The following is an 18,225-nucleotide window of genomic DNA, read 5'->3' as shown; positions in this document are numbered from 1 at the left end:
AATGTTAAGTAGGTTGAACTCCCAGGGCACCGCTAAGGCATCTATCAGTTCCGCCTGGGGATCCCTGGACCGCGACCCGTATCTGGGTAGCTTGCAGTTGAGTCTTGACGACATGAGGTCTATCTCCGTCTTCCCCCATATGTTGCAGATCTCCGCGAACCCCTCGGGGTGGAGAGACCATTCCCCTGGATGAAACGATTGTCTGCTTAGAAAATCCGCTTCCCAGTTGTCCAGACACAGAATGTGGATCGCTGAGAGCGAACAATTGTGAGTCTCTCCCCATTCCAGAATTTGACATACTTCCCTCATGGCTAGGGAGCTTCTCGTTCCCCCCTGATGGTTTATTAAGCCACCGAGGTAATGTTGTCTGACTGGAAACTGATTAATCTGGACGACCCCAGAGGGGGCAAAACCCACAGAGCGTTGAAGATCGCTCAAAGTTCCAGAATATTTATCGGTAGACTCAATTCCTTTCGAGTCCATCTGCCCTGTGCCTTTCTGGCACCCCAAACAGCTACCCATCCTGATAGACTTGCGTCCATGGTCACAATCTCCCAGGATGGTCTCAAGAAGGATGTCCCCTCGGACAGCTGTCCCGGACGGATCCACCAAGAGAGGGATTCCCTTGTTCGGTTGTCCAGAGCTATCTGTTGGGATAGATCTGAGTGATCGCCGTTACATTGTCTCAACATGCACAACTGAAGAGGTTTGAGATGGAACCTGGCGAATGGAATGACATCTATGCTGGATACTATGAGCCCAATCACCTCCATACACCTGGCCACGGATGTCCTTGAGGAGGTCTGAAGGGCAAGACAGCTGGACGCAATCTTGCAATGTCTCTGATCTGTCAAGAATATCTTCATGGATAAGGAATCTATTATCGTTCCCAGGAATTCCACCCTGTTGCTTGGGACCAGGGAACACTTTCATTTGTTTATCTTCCATCCGTGGGATCGAAGGAGAAGAGCCCTTGAGTGCTCCTCCGCGAGACTGCAGGACGGAGCCTGGACCAGAATATCGTCCAGATAAGGAGCCACTGCAATAACCCCGGCTCTCGCCACCGCGGAAAGAGCTCCCTTGTAAAGACTCTTGGGGCAGTCACTAGTCCAAACGGTAGGGCCACAAACTGGAAGTGTTGGTCCAGGAATGTGAATCTTAGGAACTTGAAGTGATCCTTGTGAATTGGTACGTGAAGGTAAGCATCCTTCAAATCTTTTGTCGTCATGAATTGTCCCCTCTAACTAGGAGCAAAATTGGCCTGATCGTCTACATTTTGAACGATGGGACTGACAGAAACTTTAGACATTTTAGGTCCAGAATTGGGCGAAACGTGCCCTCCTTCTTTGGGACCACGAAAAGGTTTGAATAATTCACCAGACCTCTTTCTGGTAGAGGGACTGGAATGATTACTCAGAGAGAGGAGAGATCCTTCACACATCCTAGGAAGGAGTCTCTCTTCTCTGGACTTGATGAGGTTTGACAGGAGGAATCTGCCTCTGGGCGGATGAGTCTTGAACTCTATCCTGTAACCCTGGGTACGACCTCCAGAACCCAAGGGTCCTGCATATCTCTTATCCAGGCCTCTGTAAAAAGAGAGTCTGCCCCAACATGATCCAGAGACGGATCAGGGGGCGCCCCTTCATGCCGATTTTGTCTCGCCAGGCTTCTTGCTCTGCTTTGTTCCAAGATACCTTGGACTGCTCTGTCTTCACGGCAGGCTGCTGGCGTTAAGACTTGTCTGAACGAAAGGGACGAAAAGTAGACCCCTTAGGTTTATTCTTCTTATCCTGCGGTAGGAAAGCACCCTTGCCACCTGTGACTGTGGATATGATAGAGTCAAGACCTGGACCAAAAATAACCTTCCCCTTAAACGTAAGGGAAAGTAATCTAGACTTGGAAGTCATGTTAGCCGACCACGACTTTAACCACAGAGCCCTACGTGCTAAAACAGAAAAACCTGATGTCTTGGCATTCAGGCAAATAATCTGCATATTAGCATCACAGATGAACGAATGAGCTACCCTTAGGGCCTTTATTCTTTCCTGTATCTCCTCGAGGAGAGTCTCCACCTCAACCTTAGCAGACAAAGCGTCACACCAATAGGTAGCCGCACCAGCCACCGCAGCTGCCGGTTGAAAAACGAACCCCGTGAGTTGGAACATCTTTCTCAACATGGACTCCATTTTCTTATCCATGGGCTCCTTGAACAAAGAACTATCCTTGAGCGGGATAGTCGTTCTCTTAGCGAGCGTGGAGATAGCACCATCCACTTTAGGAATGGCCCCCCCCACGACTCAAGCTGCGAGTCCGGAAAAGGGAACAGCTTTTTAAAAGAAGTAGAAGGGGAAAAGGACGAACCAAGTTTCTCCCATTCATTTTTAATATTATTAGCCATTTTGATGGGGACTGGGAAAGTCTGAGGCACCACCCTGTCCTCGTAAGCCCTATCCAGCTTGGGGATCTAAGGTTCCTCCAGCAGTTTTGGTTCAGGAACCTCCAGCGTAGCAAGCACCTCTTTCACCAGAAAGCGCAAATGCTCCATCTTAAATTTAAAATCTGGCTCCTCCGCAGATGGAGGTCTAGAAGACGCCGATTCCGACCCAGAAGAAACAACGTCCTTTGAAGAGTCGCCCTCATCAGCTGTTAATCTGTCAGACATCCAGCAGGGTAGATGACCCCTGGGATGGATAGCTATGTTTCACCTTTCGCTTGCGCTTAGCAGGGCATGGTAAGGCATTAAAGGCCGCAGAAACCGCCGTTTGTAACTTGATCAGCAAAATCTGGTGGTCAAAAGGCCCCTCCTGCGGGAGGATTAGTAGTGCCCTGGGGAGCTGCATGTGCAATCGGAGTTGAGTGTAGGGAACGCACCTCACAGGACGGAGAACCCTCAGAGGTGGACGGCTCAGATGTGCTAAATATCTTATTCTTTTTAGATATTGCAATCTTATTAAAGCATGTGGGAACAGAGTTGAGCATGCGGATCAACCAAAACCTCCTCACAATAGACACAGTGACCTGGACCACAAAGAAACAGCTTCATCTCACAGCCGCCAGTCAAGAAAGAGGAAGTTAAAGAGGTCACACCCGGTCACATGGAGTGCCATGCCGGACCGCCCCTGCACTAGAGAGAAAACGCGCCAAAAAAAGTCCTGCGTCAATCTCTTGCTAAGAACTGACTGTTCACGCACTGACAGAGCCTCATCTCACACATGACGTAGCATTAAAACACAATAAATAATATTAAGCACAAATCTCCCCCTGTTCAATAACTCCCTTTCTGAGGGTATTACCCTTGATTCTACACAGATAAAGGAGCCACACTGTGACCCTGTCTTCTTACGTTATCATATATGTATAAATGAAACGATCTTACCAGAATCTACGCCGTGGAACAGGAACACGGCCTTTCAAGTGTGACAGGGTAGTAGCATCGCTCCTGACATGGACTTGGGAACAGAAAAGCTCGTCAACACCGATTGCTTATGGAGCTGTTAATCTGAGTTGGGATAGTTTCGCAGAAAGACTTTCCCTGCATCTCCGGACTCTAACTTTCATCCATGCTCTTAGAGGCTGACAGGATTACTTAAAACTCCAGTCCCATTTCGAAGAGTACTACCCTCCATAAGAGACTACTCCGAATCTTCCGACACTTCTCTGCCAACCTCCTTTGACGAAAGGCAAAGAATGACTGGGGGATGAGGGGAGTGGGGGAGGTATTTAAGCCTTTGACTGGGGTGTCTTTACCTCCTCCTGGTGGCCAGGTTCTTAATTCCCACAAGTAATGAATGAAGCAGTTGGCAGTCCTCCCATTACAATGGAAAAGTTGTTTAAGCAGTTTGTTTTTATTTTTAAACTACCAGGAAACTATATACACCTGAGAAAAAGCTCACTGACTGATAAGAATGACTTTTTTTTTATGCGTGTTAAAGGGACATTCTACACCAGAATTGGTATTGTTTTAAAAGATAGATAATGCCCTTATTACCCATTCCCGAGTTTTGCATAACCAACACAGTTATATTAATACACTTTATACCTCTGTGATTATCTTGTATATAAGCCTCTGCAAACTGCCCCCTTATTTCAGTTCTTTTGACAGACTTGTATTTTAGCCTAGGTAGCTCCACGTGCATGAGCACAGTGTTATCTATATGACACTCCTGAACCAACACCCTCTAGTGGTCAAAATGCATTCATATAAGAGTCGGCCTTCAAGGTCTTAGAAATTAGCATATGAACCTCCTAGGTTTAGTTTTCAACTAAGAATACCAAAAGAAAGCAAAAATGGTGATAAAGGTAAACTGGAAAGTTATTTAAAATTACATGCCCTATCTGAATCATGAAAGTTTTTTTGGACTAGGACTGTCCCTTTTAGATGCAACAGAAACAGATGGAATTCAATGTCCCTTTAAATACTAGATAACGTTAGTTTGGTGTATTGAATCTGACATACCAATCATGGTAGAAAGAATTTATTGAAACCTTTACTACAAATGAAAATGTTTTTCAAGTCCATTTAAATTACAGAAAATAAAAATCCAACTCCCCTCCCCCATGCATTATTATGTTATAATATTCAAATATTGAGAAAGATCACATCCCGTTCTTCTTAAGATAAACTGCATGGTTTATTTTATAGCGCCGATTTCCAACTCCTGTGAAAGATACCAGCACTCATCAGTAATGCTAATACATAAAAGAAACACTTCAGTACCAATATGACAACCTGTTGTTATGATGGAACTGAAGGAGCAGATGTACAAAACCAAATGATTTGTAATAAATATTGCATATTAAAAAGAAATTCCACTGTATTTAAATAAAGTGTGTGTTTTGTTGGCTGTGCAGTGAATAAATCAAAACAATCACACATAATCAATCCTAAGATATTGGGTGCAAAACCGAACAATGTTTAGCATTTTACATTTGTGATGAGAAATAACCCTAGTATAATTCTTGTCATTCTTCATTTTTACTACAAAAATCTCCATATGCTGAAATGGAGAATTATATGGAGGAATTTTCTTTCTACTGTTGGGCTAGATTCTGTTTTGTCTTCGGGTGAAGTAGAAAGCTAGATGATGTTATTTCTCAAAATGATTTACATTCTAAAAATAATCAGGGGCAACATAATTTTTTCAGGATGGAACAAAAATGAATAAAAAAAGATTTCCTAGATTTATCTGTTTGGCTTTTATGTTAGAACCATGAGATTTACTTGGCATTCAGCGAGAAAAAAAGAATGGAATATTGCCAATATTCACTCATGTCTCAGTAACCTTGTTGACGTACCCTGTATAAACCAAACATTTTAATGCTTCCATCAACAGGATACATGGACAGCTCATTACAGCTGCTTTACAAAATGACCTTTCAATGACTCAAATCATAGAATTTGTCTTTTGAGCTCCTGTTTTATTTTTGACTCATGCTACTCCTAGTAATAAAGTTTGTGTCTTTCTCAATCTAATTCAATAGGGCTGCTATCCTCTTGAGCGTCTTCTATGTCATCATCTTCCCCAGCTCCCATCAGGCTGTTTAAGAGGTTACCTTCAAGAAAAAAAGAAATATTTATTGTTGATGTGCAATGAATTAACCCCTTCCCCGCCAGTGGTATGTAATTTAAAAGAACAGTGAAGACCGAGGGCGGCGGGGTATGCAGTAATACAATCACCAGCAAGGACAAAGTTAAAGGAGCAGAAATACAATCACCAGCTAGGACACACCTAGATTACTGCTGTTTAGTACATGAAAACACCCTTCCAGAAGAAAAACTGGTACACATCACTTAACAAAAACAAAATTTATGCTTACCTGATAAATTTCTTTCTATCCTGGCATGCAGAGTGCACAAATCCATTCTAATTACTAGTGGGAATTCAACTCCTGGCCAGCAGGAGGAGGCAAAGAACACCCCAGCAGAGCTGTTAAGTGTCACTCCCATTATCCATAATCCCCAGTCATTCGGTCGAAGGAAAATGGAATAAGAAGATGACACAAGGGTATAGGGGTGCCTGAGGTTTATATATAAAAAAAAAGCTGTCAACTCAAATTAAGGGCGGGTCATGGACTCTCCATGCCAGGAAAGAAATAATTTTATCAGGTAAGCATTAATTTTGTTTTCTTTCCAATGGCATGGAGAGTCTACAAATCCATTCTAATTACTAGTGGGAACCAATACCCAAGCTAGAGGACACAGAATAGAAGGGAGGGAAAACAAGACAGGCTGACCTAAACAAAAGACACCACACGGCTTGAAGAATCTTTCTCCCAAAGGAAGCCTCAGTCGAGGCAAAAGTATCACATTTGTAGAATTTGGAAAAGGTATGCAATGAGGACCAAGTGGCCTTGCAGATTTGCTTCACAGAAGCTTCATTTTTGAAATACCAGGAAGAAGAAACAGCCCTAGTGGAATGAGCCATAATTCTCTCAGGAGGCTGTTGTCCAGCTGTCTCATAAGATAACCTGATAACACTTCTCAACCAGAGAGAAAGAGTAGAAGAAGTGGCCTTCTGACCCTTATGCTTACCAGCTAAAAGAACGAACAGGGCAGTAGATTGCCGAAAATCTTTGGTTGCTTGCAGATAAAATTTTAGAGCACGCACAACATCCAGGTTGTGCAACAGACGTTCTTTCTGAGAAGAAGGGTTAGGACAAAAAGAAGGAACAACAATTTCTTGACTGATGTTGCGATTCGATACTATTTTGGGAAGAAATCCCAACTTAGTACGAAGGACCGCCTTATCCTCATGAAAAATAAGCTTGGAAACTCTGCAAGCAGACTAAATAGCAAGAAGAAACAAAAAACTTTCCATGATAAACCGAATGCATAGGCTCAAACGGAGCCTGCTGCAAAACTTTAAGAACAAGGTTAAGGCTCCAAGGAGGAGCAACAGGTTTAAACACAGGCCTGATTCTATCTAACCAAGGCCAGAAAAAAAAAGATTGAACACCTGGCAGATCTGCCAGACGTTTGTGCAAAAGAATAGACAGTGCAGAAATCTGACCCTTCAGAGTACTGACTGACAAACCTTTCTCCAGGCCATCCTGAAGAAAAGACAGAATGCAAGGAACCCTCACCCAACTCCAAGAGAAACCCTTCGATTCACACCAATAAAAGGTATTTACGCCATACCTTATGGTAAATCGTATGAGTAACAGGTTTAAGAGTCTGAAGCATGGTATCAATCACCGTCTCAGAAAAACCACGCCTAGACTAGGTGTTCAATATCCAAGCAGTCAGCTTCAGAGAATCTAAATTTGGTTGGAGGAAGGGACCCTGAAGTAGAAGGTCCTTCCTCACAGGCAACCTCCAAGGGGGAAGAGATGACATCTTCACCAGATCCGCGTACCAGATCCTGCGAGGTCAGACAGGAGCTATTAGAATCAACGAAGCCCTTTCTTGCTTGATACAAGCAATGACTCAAGAAAGGAGAGCAAACCGAGGGAACAGGTACGCAAGACCGAAGTCCCAAGGAACTGCCAGAGCGTCGATCAGAGCCGCTTGCGGATCTCTTGATTTTGACCCGAACCTTGGAAACTTGGCGTTTAGACGAAATGCCATCAGATCCAACTACGGAACCCCCCACCTGAGGGTTATCTTTGTGAATACTTCCGGATGGCGAGTCCACTCCCCAGGATAAAATGTCTGCCTGCTCAGAAAATCTGTTTCCCAGTTGTCCACCCCGGGATATGGATGGCAGAGAGGAGACAATCGTGAGACTCCGCCCACTGGACAATGCAAGTCACCTCCTTCATAGCTAAGGAACTAAGAGTTCCTCCCTGGTGGTTGATATATGCCACCGAGGTGATATTGTCCAATTGGAATCTGATAAACCAGACCAAACTTAGTTGAGGCCAGGCTGTTAGGGCATTGAAGATTGCTCTCAACTCTAAGACGTTTATGGGAGAGAAGACTCCTCTCGAGTCCAAAGACCCTGAGCCTTTAAAGAACCCCAAACCACTCCTCAACCCAACAGACTGGCATCTGTGGTCACAATCATCCAGGATTGTCTCGGGAGGCATGTTCCCTGAGACAGATGGTCCGGCGAAATCCACCAAGATAGTCTTGTTAGGGAATCTAGAATTATCCTCTGTGAGAGATCCGAGTGGTCTCCGTTCCATTGTCTGAGTGTGCATAACTGAGGTCTCAGATGGAAACGAGCAAAAGGAATAAAGTCCATGGAAGCAACCATTAGACCAATTACCTCCATACACTGAGGCACTGATTGACGGATAGAGGACTAAAGTGAATGACAAGAAGCAAGAATTTTGGATTTTATGACATCCGTCAGAAAAACCTTCATGGATAGAGAATCTATGATCATTTACAGAAAGCATACCCTGGTGTCTGGTACCAAGGAACTCTTTTCCATATTTACTTTCCATCCGTGGGTACGAAGAATAGACAACAGTGTGTCTGTATGAGATCTTGCTAAATGAAAAGATGGCGCCTGAACCAATATATCGTCCAGGTATGGTGCCACCGCTATCCCTTGAGATCTGACTACCGCCAAAAGGGCTCCTAGAACCTTTGTAAAGATCAGAGGAGCCGTGGCAAGGCCGAAGGGAAGAGCAATAAATTGGAAGTGTTTGTCTAAAAAGGCAAACCGCAGGAATTGGTGATGTTCCCTGTGAATAAGGACATAACTATACATGTCCTTCAGGTCTATGTTAGACATGAACTGACCCTTCTGAATCAAGGGTAGAATGGAGCATATAGTCTCCATTTTGAATGATGGAACCTTGAGAAATTTGTTGAGGCACTTGAGATCCAATATGGGAGAGAAAGTTCCCTCCTTTTTGGGAACCACAAAAAGGTTTGAATAAAATCATTGACTGTGTTTCGCTACAGGAAATGGGACAATCACTCCCAGAGAAGATAGGTCCTTTACGCAATTCAAGAAGGCCTCTCTCTTCATCTGATTTGCAGATAACCTTGACAGGATAAATCTGTCCCTTAGGGGACAAGACTTGAATCCTATACTGTATCCCTGGGATACTACCTCCACAGCCCAAGTATCTGGGACATCGGGGATCCAGGCCTGACAAAAAAGGGAAAGCCTGCCCCTTCATGCTGACTTGGAATAAGGGGAAGCAAGCCATGAAACCTTCCTCTGAGTCTAAGGCTGACTGGACCTCCATGAAGTCCTGGATTGCTCCGGCTTGGAAGAGGACTTTTGGCCCTTGAAGTAACGAAAGTAACAAAAATTAGAATTCTGGCGAACCTTAGGTCTAGCCTTCTTATCTTGGAGGTAGGAAAGATGAGAAATTCCACCAGTAATATCGGAAATGATCTCAGCCAGACCAGGACCAAATAAAGTCTTGCCCTTAAAAGGGTAAAAACAGAAGTTTGGATTTGGAAGTAACATCTGCAGACAAAGATTTAAGCCACAAAGCTCTACGAGCTAGAACCGCAAAGCTAGAAATCTTGGCTCCCAGCCTAACAACTTGCATGCTGGCATCACAGATTTTTAAGTATTAGCCAACTTTAGAGCCTTGAACCTATACTGGATCTCCTCTATGGTAGTCTCATCAGAGATTAGATCGGACAAGGAGTTGAACCAATAAGATGCTGCCCCTGCAACCATAGAAATACTTGCTACTAGTTGCCATTGTATCCCCTGACGGATATACATCTTTCTTAAATAAGCTTCCAGTTTTTTATCCATAGGGTCTTTGAAGGAGGAGCTATCCTCAATAGGGATAGTAGTTCTCTTGGATATAGCACCCTCTACCTTGGGCACAGTGCGCCACGAGTCATGCACAGTCAGCAACAGGAAACATTTTCTTAAAAACAGGGGATGGAGAAAAGGGGATCCCTTGCTTTTCCCATTCCAGAATTATAATGTCCGACATACGGTCTGGGACCAGGAACACCTCCACAGATAGGTGGTGATATCAAACACTCTGTTAACCCCTTAACGACAAACGTCGTACAGGGTACGTCTTGCACAAACTGGTCTTTAAAGACCAGCGACATACCCTGTACGACGTTAGGGGTTTAAAGCGGCTGGAAGCGATCCTGATCGCTTCAAGACGCTTTCCGGTTATTGCAGTGATGCCTCGATATCGAGGCATCCTGCAATAACCCTTCTTACCCCTCCGGTGCAGAGAGAGCCACTCTGTGGCCCTCTCTGCACCGGACATCGATGGCCACAATCGGTGGGTCGGAGCCGACGTGGGAGGCGGGTGGGCGGCCATCAATGGCTTCTTGTTGGTAGAGGTGGGCGGAATTGTGGGCGGGGTAGATGGGAAGGGTTAAAGAGCTGTTTGGGGGGATCCTACACAGCAGCATATGTAAATATGCTAAAAATAAAATACCTTTTATTTTAGTACTGACAGACTTTCTGCCAGTACTTAAGATGGCGGGGACAATTGTGGGGTGGGGGAGGGAAGAGAGCTGTTTGGGAGGGATCAGGGGGTCTGATGTGTCAGGTGGGAGGCTGATCTCTACACTAAAGCTAAAATTAACCCTACAAGCTCCCTAATTAACCCCTTAAATGCTAGACATAATACACGTGTGATGCGCAGCGGCATTTAGCGGCCTTCTAATTACCAGAAAAGCAACGCCAAAGCCATATATGTCTGCTATTTTTGAACAAAGGGGATCCCAGAGAAGCATTTACAACCATTTGTGCCATAATTGCATAAGCTGTTTGTAAATAATTTCAGTGAGAAACTTAAAGTTTGTGAAAAAGTGAAAACATTTTTTTGTTTGATCACATTTGGCGGTGAAATGGTGGCATGAAATATACCAAAATGGACCTAGATCAATACTTTGGGTTGTCTACTACACTAAAGCTAATATTAACCCTACAAGCTCCCTAATTAACCCCTTCACTGTTGGGCATAATACACGTGTGGTGCGCAGCGGCATTTTAGAAGACATCCCAATTACCAAAAAGCAACGCCAAAGCCATATATGTTTGCTATTTCTGAAAAAAGGGGATCCCAGAGAAGCATTTACAAGCATTTGTGCCATAATTACACAAGCGGTTTGCAAATAATTTCAGTGAGAAACCTAAAATTGTGAAAAATTTTACTTTTTTTTTTAATTTGACCGCATTTGATGGTGAAATGGTGGCATGAAATATACCAAAATGGGCCTAGATCAATACTTTGGGATGTCTTCTAAAAAAAATATATACATGTTAAAGATTATTCAGGGATTCCAATGTAACTAGCGCTAATTTTGAAAAAAAGTGGTTTGGAAATAGCAAAGTGCTACTTGTATTTATTGCCCTATAACTTGCAAAAAAGCAAAGAACATGTTAACATTGGGAATTTCTAAACTCAGGACAAAATTTAGAAACTATTAAGCATGGTTATTTTTTGGTGGTTGTAGATGTGTAACAGATTTTGGGGGTCAAAGTTAGAAAAAGTGTGTTTTTTTCCTCATTTTATAATTTATTTTATAGTAAATTATAAGATATGATGAAAATAACAGTATCGTTACAAAGTCCATTTAACGGCGAAAAAAAACAGAATTTATGCTTACCTGATAAATTTCTTTCTCTTACGGTGTATCCAGTTCACGGATTCATCCTTACTTGTGGGATATTCTCAATCCCTACAGGAAGTGGCAAAGAGAGCACACAGCAGAGCTGTCCATATAGCTCCCCTCAGGCTCCGCCCCCCAGTCATTCGACCGACGGTTAGGAGAAAAAGGAGAAACCATAGGGTGCAGTGGTGACTGTAGTTTTACAAGAATAAATTTGAACCTGACTTAATTGCCAGGGCGGGCCGTGGACTGGATACACCGTAAGAGAAAGTAATTTATCAGGTAAGCATAAATTCTGTTTTCTCTTACATGGTGTATCCAGTCCACGGATTCATCCTTACTTGTGGGATACCAATACCAAAGCTTTAGGACACGGATGAAGGGAGGGAACAAGTCAGGTAACCTAAATGGAAGGCACCACTGCTTTCAAAACCTTTCTCCCAAAAATAACCTCAGAAGAAGCAAAAGTATCGAATTTGTAAAATTTGGCAAATGTATGCAGTGAAGACCAAGTCGCTGCCTTACAAATCTGTTCAACAGAAGCCTCATTCTTGAAAGCCCATGTGGAAGCCACAGCTCTAGTGGAATGAGCTGTAATTCGTTCAGGAGGCTGCTGTCCAGCAGTCTCATAAGCCAATCGGATGATGCTTTTCAGCCAGAAGGAAAGAGAGGTAGCAGTCGCTTTCTGACCTCTCCTCTTACCAGAATAGACAACAAACAAGGATGATGTTTGTCTGAAATCTTTAGTTGCTTTTAAATAGAATTTTAAAGCACGAACCACATCAAGATTGTGTAAGTCGTTCCTTCGTAGAAACTGGATTAGGGCACAGAGAAGGAACAATGATTTCCTGGTTAATATTCTTATTAGAAACCACTTTTGGAAGGAAACCAGGTTTGGTACGCAAAACAACCTTATCTGCATGGAACACCAGATAGGGTGAATTACACTGCAAAGCAGACAATTCAGAAACTCTTCGAGCAGAAGAAATAGCTACCAAAAACAAAACTTTCCAAGATAATAACTTAATATCTATGGAATGCAAAGGTTCAAACGGAACCCCTTGAAGAACTGAAAGAACTAAATTTAGACTCCATGGAGGAGCCACAGGTTTGTAGACAGGCTTGATTCTAACTAGGGCCTGTGCAAACGCCTGAACGTCTGGTACAGCTGCCAGACGCTTGTGTAACAGGATAGACAGAGCAGATATCTGTCCCTTTAAGGAACTAGCTGACAAACCTTTCTCCAATCCTTCTTGGAGAAAAGAGAATATCCTTGGAATCCTAACCTTACTCCACGAGTAACCCTTGGATTCGCACCAACAAAGATATTTCCGCCATATCTTATGGTAAATTTTCCTGGTGACAGGCTTTCTGGCCTGGATCAGAGTATCTATAACTGATTCAGAGAACCCACGCTTAGCTAGAATTAAGCGTTCAATCTCCAAGCAGTCAGTTGCAGAGAAACTAGATTTGGATGCTTGAATGGACCTTGAATTAGAAGATCCTGCCTCGATGGCAGTTTCCATGGTGGAATCGATGACATGTCCACTAGGTCTGCATACCAAGTCCTGCGTGGCCACGCAGGCGCTATCAGAATTACCGAAGCCTTCTCCTGTTTGATTCTGGCTACTAGCCGAGGGAGAAGAGGAAACGGTGGAAAGACATAAGCTAGACTGAATGACCAAGGCGCTACTAAAGCATCTATCAACGCCGCCTTGGGATCCCTGGATCTGGATCCGTAAAGGGGAAGTTTGGTGTTCTGACGGGACGCCATCAGATCCAATTCTGGAATGCCCCATAGCTGGGTCAGCTGAGCAAAAACCTCCGGGTGGAGTTCCCACTCCCCCGGATGGAAAGTCTGACGACTCAGAAAATCCGCCTCCCAGTTGTCTACTCCTGGGATGTGAATTGCAGATAGATGGCAGGAGTGATCCTCCGCCCATTTGATGATCTTGGTTACTTCCTTCATCGCTAGGGAACTCTTTGTTCCTCCCTGATGATTGATGTACGCTACAGTCGTGATGTTGTCCGACTGAAATCTGATGAATTTGGCCTCCGCTAGTTGAGGCCATGCCTGGAGCGTATTGAATATCGCTCTCAGTTCCAAAATGTTTATCGGGAGAAGAGATTCTTCCCGAGACCATAGACCCTGAGCTTTCAGGGAGTCACAGACCGCACCCCAGCCTAACAGACTGTCATCGGTCGTGACAATGATCCACTCCGGTCTGCGGAAGCTCATTCCCTGAGACAGGTGATCCTGAGACAACCACCAGAGAAGAGAGTCTCTGGTTTTCTGGTCCTTTTGTATTTGAGGAGACAAATCTGCATAATCCCCATTCCACTGTTTGAGCATGCACAGTTGCAGTGGTCTTAGATGAATTCGGGCAAAAGGGACAACGTCCATTGCCGCAACCATTAAACCGATTACCTCCATGCACTGAGCCACAGAAGGCCGAGGAATGGAATGAAGAACTCGGCAAGTATTCAAAAGTTTTGACTTCCTGACCTCTGTCAGAAAGATTTTCATTTCTACCGAGTCTATTAGTGTTCCCAGGAAGGGAACCCTTGTGAGCGGGGACAGAGAACTTTTTTCGACGTTCACCTTCCACCTGTGAGACCTTAGAAAGGCCAGAACAATGTCCGTATGAGCCTTGGCTCTGTGAAAAGACGACGCCTGTATTAAGATGTTGTCTAGGTAAGGTGCTACTGCAATGCCCCGCGGTCTTGGTACCGCTAGAAGGGACCCTAGCACCTTTGTGAAAATTCTGGGAGCGGTGGCCAACCTGAAAGGAAGGGCCACGAACTGGTAATGCGTGTCCAGAAAGGTGAACCTTAGGAACTGATGATGATCTTTGTGGATAGGGATATGTAGGTACGCATCCTTTAGATCCACGGTAGTCATATATTGACCTTCCTGGATCATCGGCAAGATTGTCCGAATGGTTTCCATTTTGAAAGATGGAACTCTGAGGAATTTGTTTAGAATTTTTAGATCCAGGATTGGCCTGAAAGTTCCTTCCTTTATGGGAACTACAAACAGGTTTGAGTAAAATCCCAGTCCTTGTTCTGCAATTGGAACTGGGTGTATCACTCCCATCTTTAGAAGATCTTCTACACAGCGTAAGAACGCCTGTTTCTTTGTCTGGTCTGAAGACAAACGAGAAATGTGGAACCTTCCCCTTGGGGGAGAGTCCTTGAATTCTAGAAGATACCCCTGAGCAACAATTTCTAATGCCCAGGGATCTGGAACATCTCTTGCCCAAGCCTGAGCAAAGAGAGAAAGTCTGCCCCCTACTAGATCCGGTCCCGGATCGGGGGCTACCCCTTCATGCTGTCTTGGTAGCAGGTGCAGGCTTCTTGGCCTGTTTACCCTTATTCCAGCCCTGCAAGGGTTTCCAGGTTGCTTTGGGCTGTGAAGCGTTACCCTCTTGCTTTGCGGCAGCAGAGGTTGAAGCAGGTCCCCTCCTGAAGTTGCGAAAGGAGCGAAAATTAGCCTTGTTTTTGGCCTTAAACGGTCTATCCTGCGGGAGGGCATGGCCCTTACCCCCAGTGATATCCGCAATAATTTCTTTCAATTCGGGACCAAAAAGGGTCTTTCCCTTGAAAGGAATGTTTAGTAACTTAGTTTTGGACGACACGTCAGCCGACCAAGATTTGAGCCAAAGCGCTCTTCGCGCCATAATGGCAAAACCTGAATTTTTCGCCGCTAACTTAGCTAATTGGAAAGCGGCATCAGTGATAAAATAATTAGCCAGCTTTAAAGCATGAATTCTATCCATGACTTCGTCATATGAAGTCTCCCTCTGGAGCGACTCCTCCAGCGCCTCAAACCAAAAAGCCGCTGCAGTAGTTACAGGAATAATGCAGGCAATTGGCTGAAGAAGGAAACCTTGCTGAACAAACATTTTCTTCAGCAAACCTTCCAATTTTTTATCCATAGGGTCTTTAAAAGCACAACTGTCTTCTATTGGTATAGTTGTACGGTTAGCAAGTGTTGAAACTGCTCCCTCTACCTTAGGGACCGTCTGCCACGCGACCCGCCTGGGGTCATTTATGGGGAACATTTTCTTAAAGATGGGGGGGGGGGGGGGGAAACGAAAGGTACACCTGGTCTCTCCCACTCCCTAGTCACAATATCCGCCACCCTCTTCGGGATCGGAAACGCATCAGTGTATACAGGGACCTCTAAAAACCTGTCCATTTTACACAATTTTTCTGGGACCACCATGGGGTCACAATCATCCAGCGTAGCTAAAACCTCCTTAAGCAGGACGCGGAGGTGTTCCAGCTTAAATTTAAACGCTAAGGAATCTGACTCTGCCCGCTGAGAAACTTTTCCTGTGTCAGAAATTTCTCCCTCAGACAGACCGTCCCTCACTGCCACTTCAGAGTGTTGTGAGGGTACTACAGATAAATCATCCAAAGCTTCTGATTGCTCATCCTCTGTTCTTAAAACTGAGCTATCACGCTTCTTTGGAAAAACTGGCAGTTTGGATAGAAAGGCCGCAAGGGAATTATCCATGACTGCTGCTAATTGTTGTAATGTAATTGGGGCCAATGCGCTAGAGGTACTAGGCAACGCTTGCGCGGGCGTAACTGGTGTCGACACATGGGGAGAGGAAGGAGGACTATCCTCATTACCTTCCGTCAAAGAATCATCTTGGGCTACAATTTTAAGTGTCACTGCATGGTCATTAAAATTTCTTTCATGTAATTAGCAAGAGTCCATGAGCTAGTGACGTATGGGATATACATTCCTACCAGGAGGGGCAAAGTTTCCCAAACCTTAAAATGCCTATAAATACACCCCTCACCACACCCACAATTCAGTTTTACAAACTTTGCCTCCCGTGGAGGTGGTGAAGTAAGTTTGTGCTTAAGATTCTTCGTTGATATGCGCTTCGCAACAGGTTGAAGCCCGGTTTTCCTCTCGAAGTGCAGCGAATGTCAGAGAGACGTGAAGAGAGTATTGCCTATTTGAATACAATGGTCTACCTCTAGGGGATCTATTTCATAGGTTCTCTGTTATCGGTCGTAGAGATTTCTTCTCCTACCTCCCTTTTCAGATCAACGATATACTCTTATATACCATTACCTCTACTGATTCTCGTTTCAGTACTGGTTTGGCTATCTGCTATATGTAGAGGAGTGTCCTGGGGTAAGTAAATCTTATTCTTTGTGACACTCTGCGCTATGGTTGGGCACTTTATATGTAAAGTTCTAAATATATGTCTTTAAAATTATATTTGCCTTGATTCAAGATAATCAGTATTCCTTTTTAAATACAGACTGTCAGTTTCATTATTGGGATAATGCATTTAATTATTTTCTCTTACCTTGAAAAATTTCATTTGACCATTTTTTCCTGCATGCTGTTAGGCTCGCGGGGGCAGAAAATGTTTCTTTTTATTACGTCATTTTTGGCACAAACTTTTTAACCGCGTCTGTCCATTAGTGGATTTAGATCCAGGGTCAGGGTGAGACATCTTGCAATATGTAATAGAAAAAACAACATATAAAGCAAAATTATCAAATTCCTTAAATGACAGTTTCAGGAATGGGAAAGAATGCAAAAAATAAGCTTCTAGAACCAGAAGCAAAGAAAAAGAAATGTTTAAATAATGTGAGTAAAAAAAGACGCCCACATTTTTTTGGCGCAAAAAAATGTCTGAATACGCAGACAGCGCAAGGGGTTTGGGAATCTCAGGAGGCGAGATTACCAATCAACATTTTGGAACTCCGTGCGATTTTCAGAGCTCTTCAGTTTTGGCCTCTTCTGAAGAGAGAATCGTTTGTTTTCAGACAGACAATGTCACGACCGTGGCATATGTCAATCATCAATCCAGCTCCTGTCTAATTTCTGTGGTTCACATCCCAGGTGTAGACAATTGGGAAGCGGATTACCTCAGTCGCCAGATGTTACATCCGGGCGAATGGTCTCTTCATCCAGAGGTTTTTCTTCAGATTGTTCGACTCTGGGGTCTTCCAGAAATAGATCTGATGGCCTCTCATTTGAACAAGAAACTTCCCAGGTATCTGTACAGATCCCGGGATCCTCAGGCGGAAGCAGTGGATGCGTTGTCAATTCCTTGGAATTATCATCCTGCTTATATCTTTCCGCCTCTAGTTCTTCTTCCAAAAGTGATCTCCAAAATTCTATTGGAGCGTTCATTTGTACTGCTGGTGGCTCCAGCATGGCCACACAGGTTTTGGTTTGCGGATCTCGTTCGGATGGCCAGTTGCCAACCTTAGACACTTCCATTAAGACCAGACCTTCTATCTCAAGGCCCATTTTTCCATCAGGATCTCAAATCATTAAATTTGAAGGTATGGAGATTGAACGCTTGATCCTCAGTCATAGAGGTTTCTCTGACTCAGTGATTAACACTATGTTACAGGCTCGTAAATCCGTCTCTAGAAAGGTTTATTATCGAGTTTGGAAGACTTGCATCTCTTGGTGTTCTTCTCATAAATTCTCCTGGCATTCTTTCAGAATTCCTAGAATTTTACAATTTCTTCAGGATGGTTTAGATAAAGGTTTGTCTGCAAGTTCTTTGAAAGGACAAATCTCTGCTCTTTCTGTTCTTTTTCGCAGAAAGATTGCTAATCTTCCTGATATTCGTTGTTTTGTACAGGCTTTGGTTCGTATCAAACCTGTCATTAAGTCGATCTCTCCTCCTTGGAGTCTTAATTTGGTTTTGAAGGCTTTGCAGGCTCCT

This window comes from Bombina bombina, chromosome 11 (genome assembly GCF_027579735.1).
Source record: "Bombina bombina isolate aBomBom1 chromosome 11, aBomBom1.pri, whole genome shotgun sequence".
Classification (NCBI taxonomy): Eukaryota; Metazoa; Chordata; class Amphibia; order Anura; family Bombinatoridae; genus Bombina; species Bombina bombina.
Note: the sequence above shows the minus strand (reverse complement) of the source record.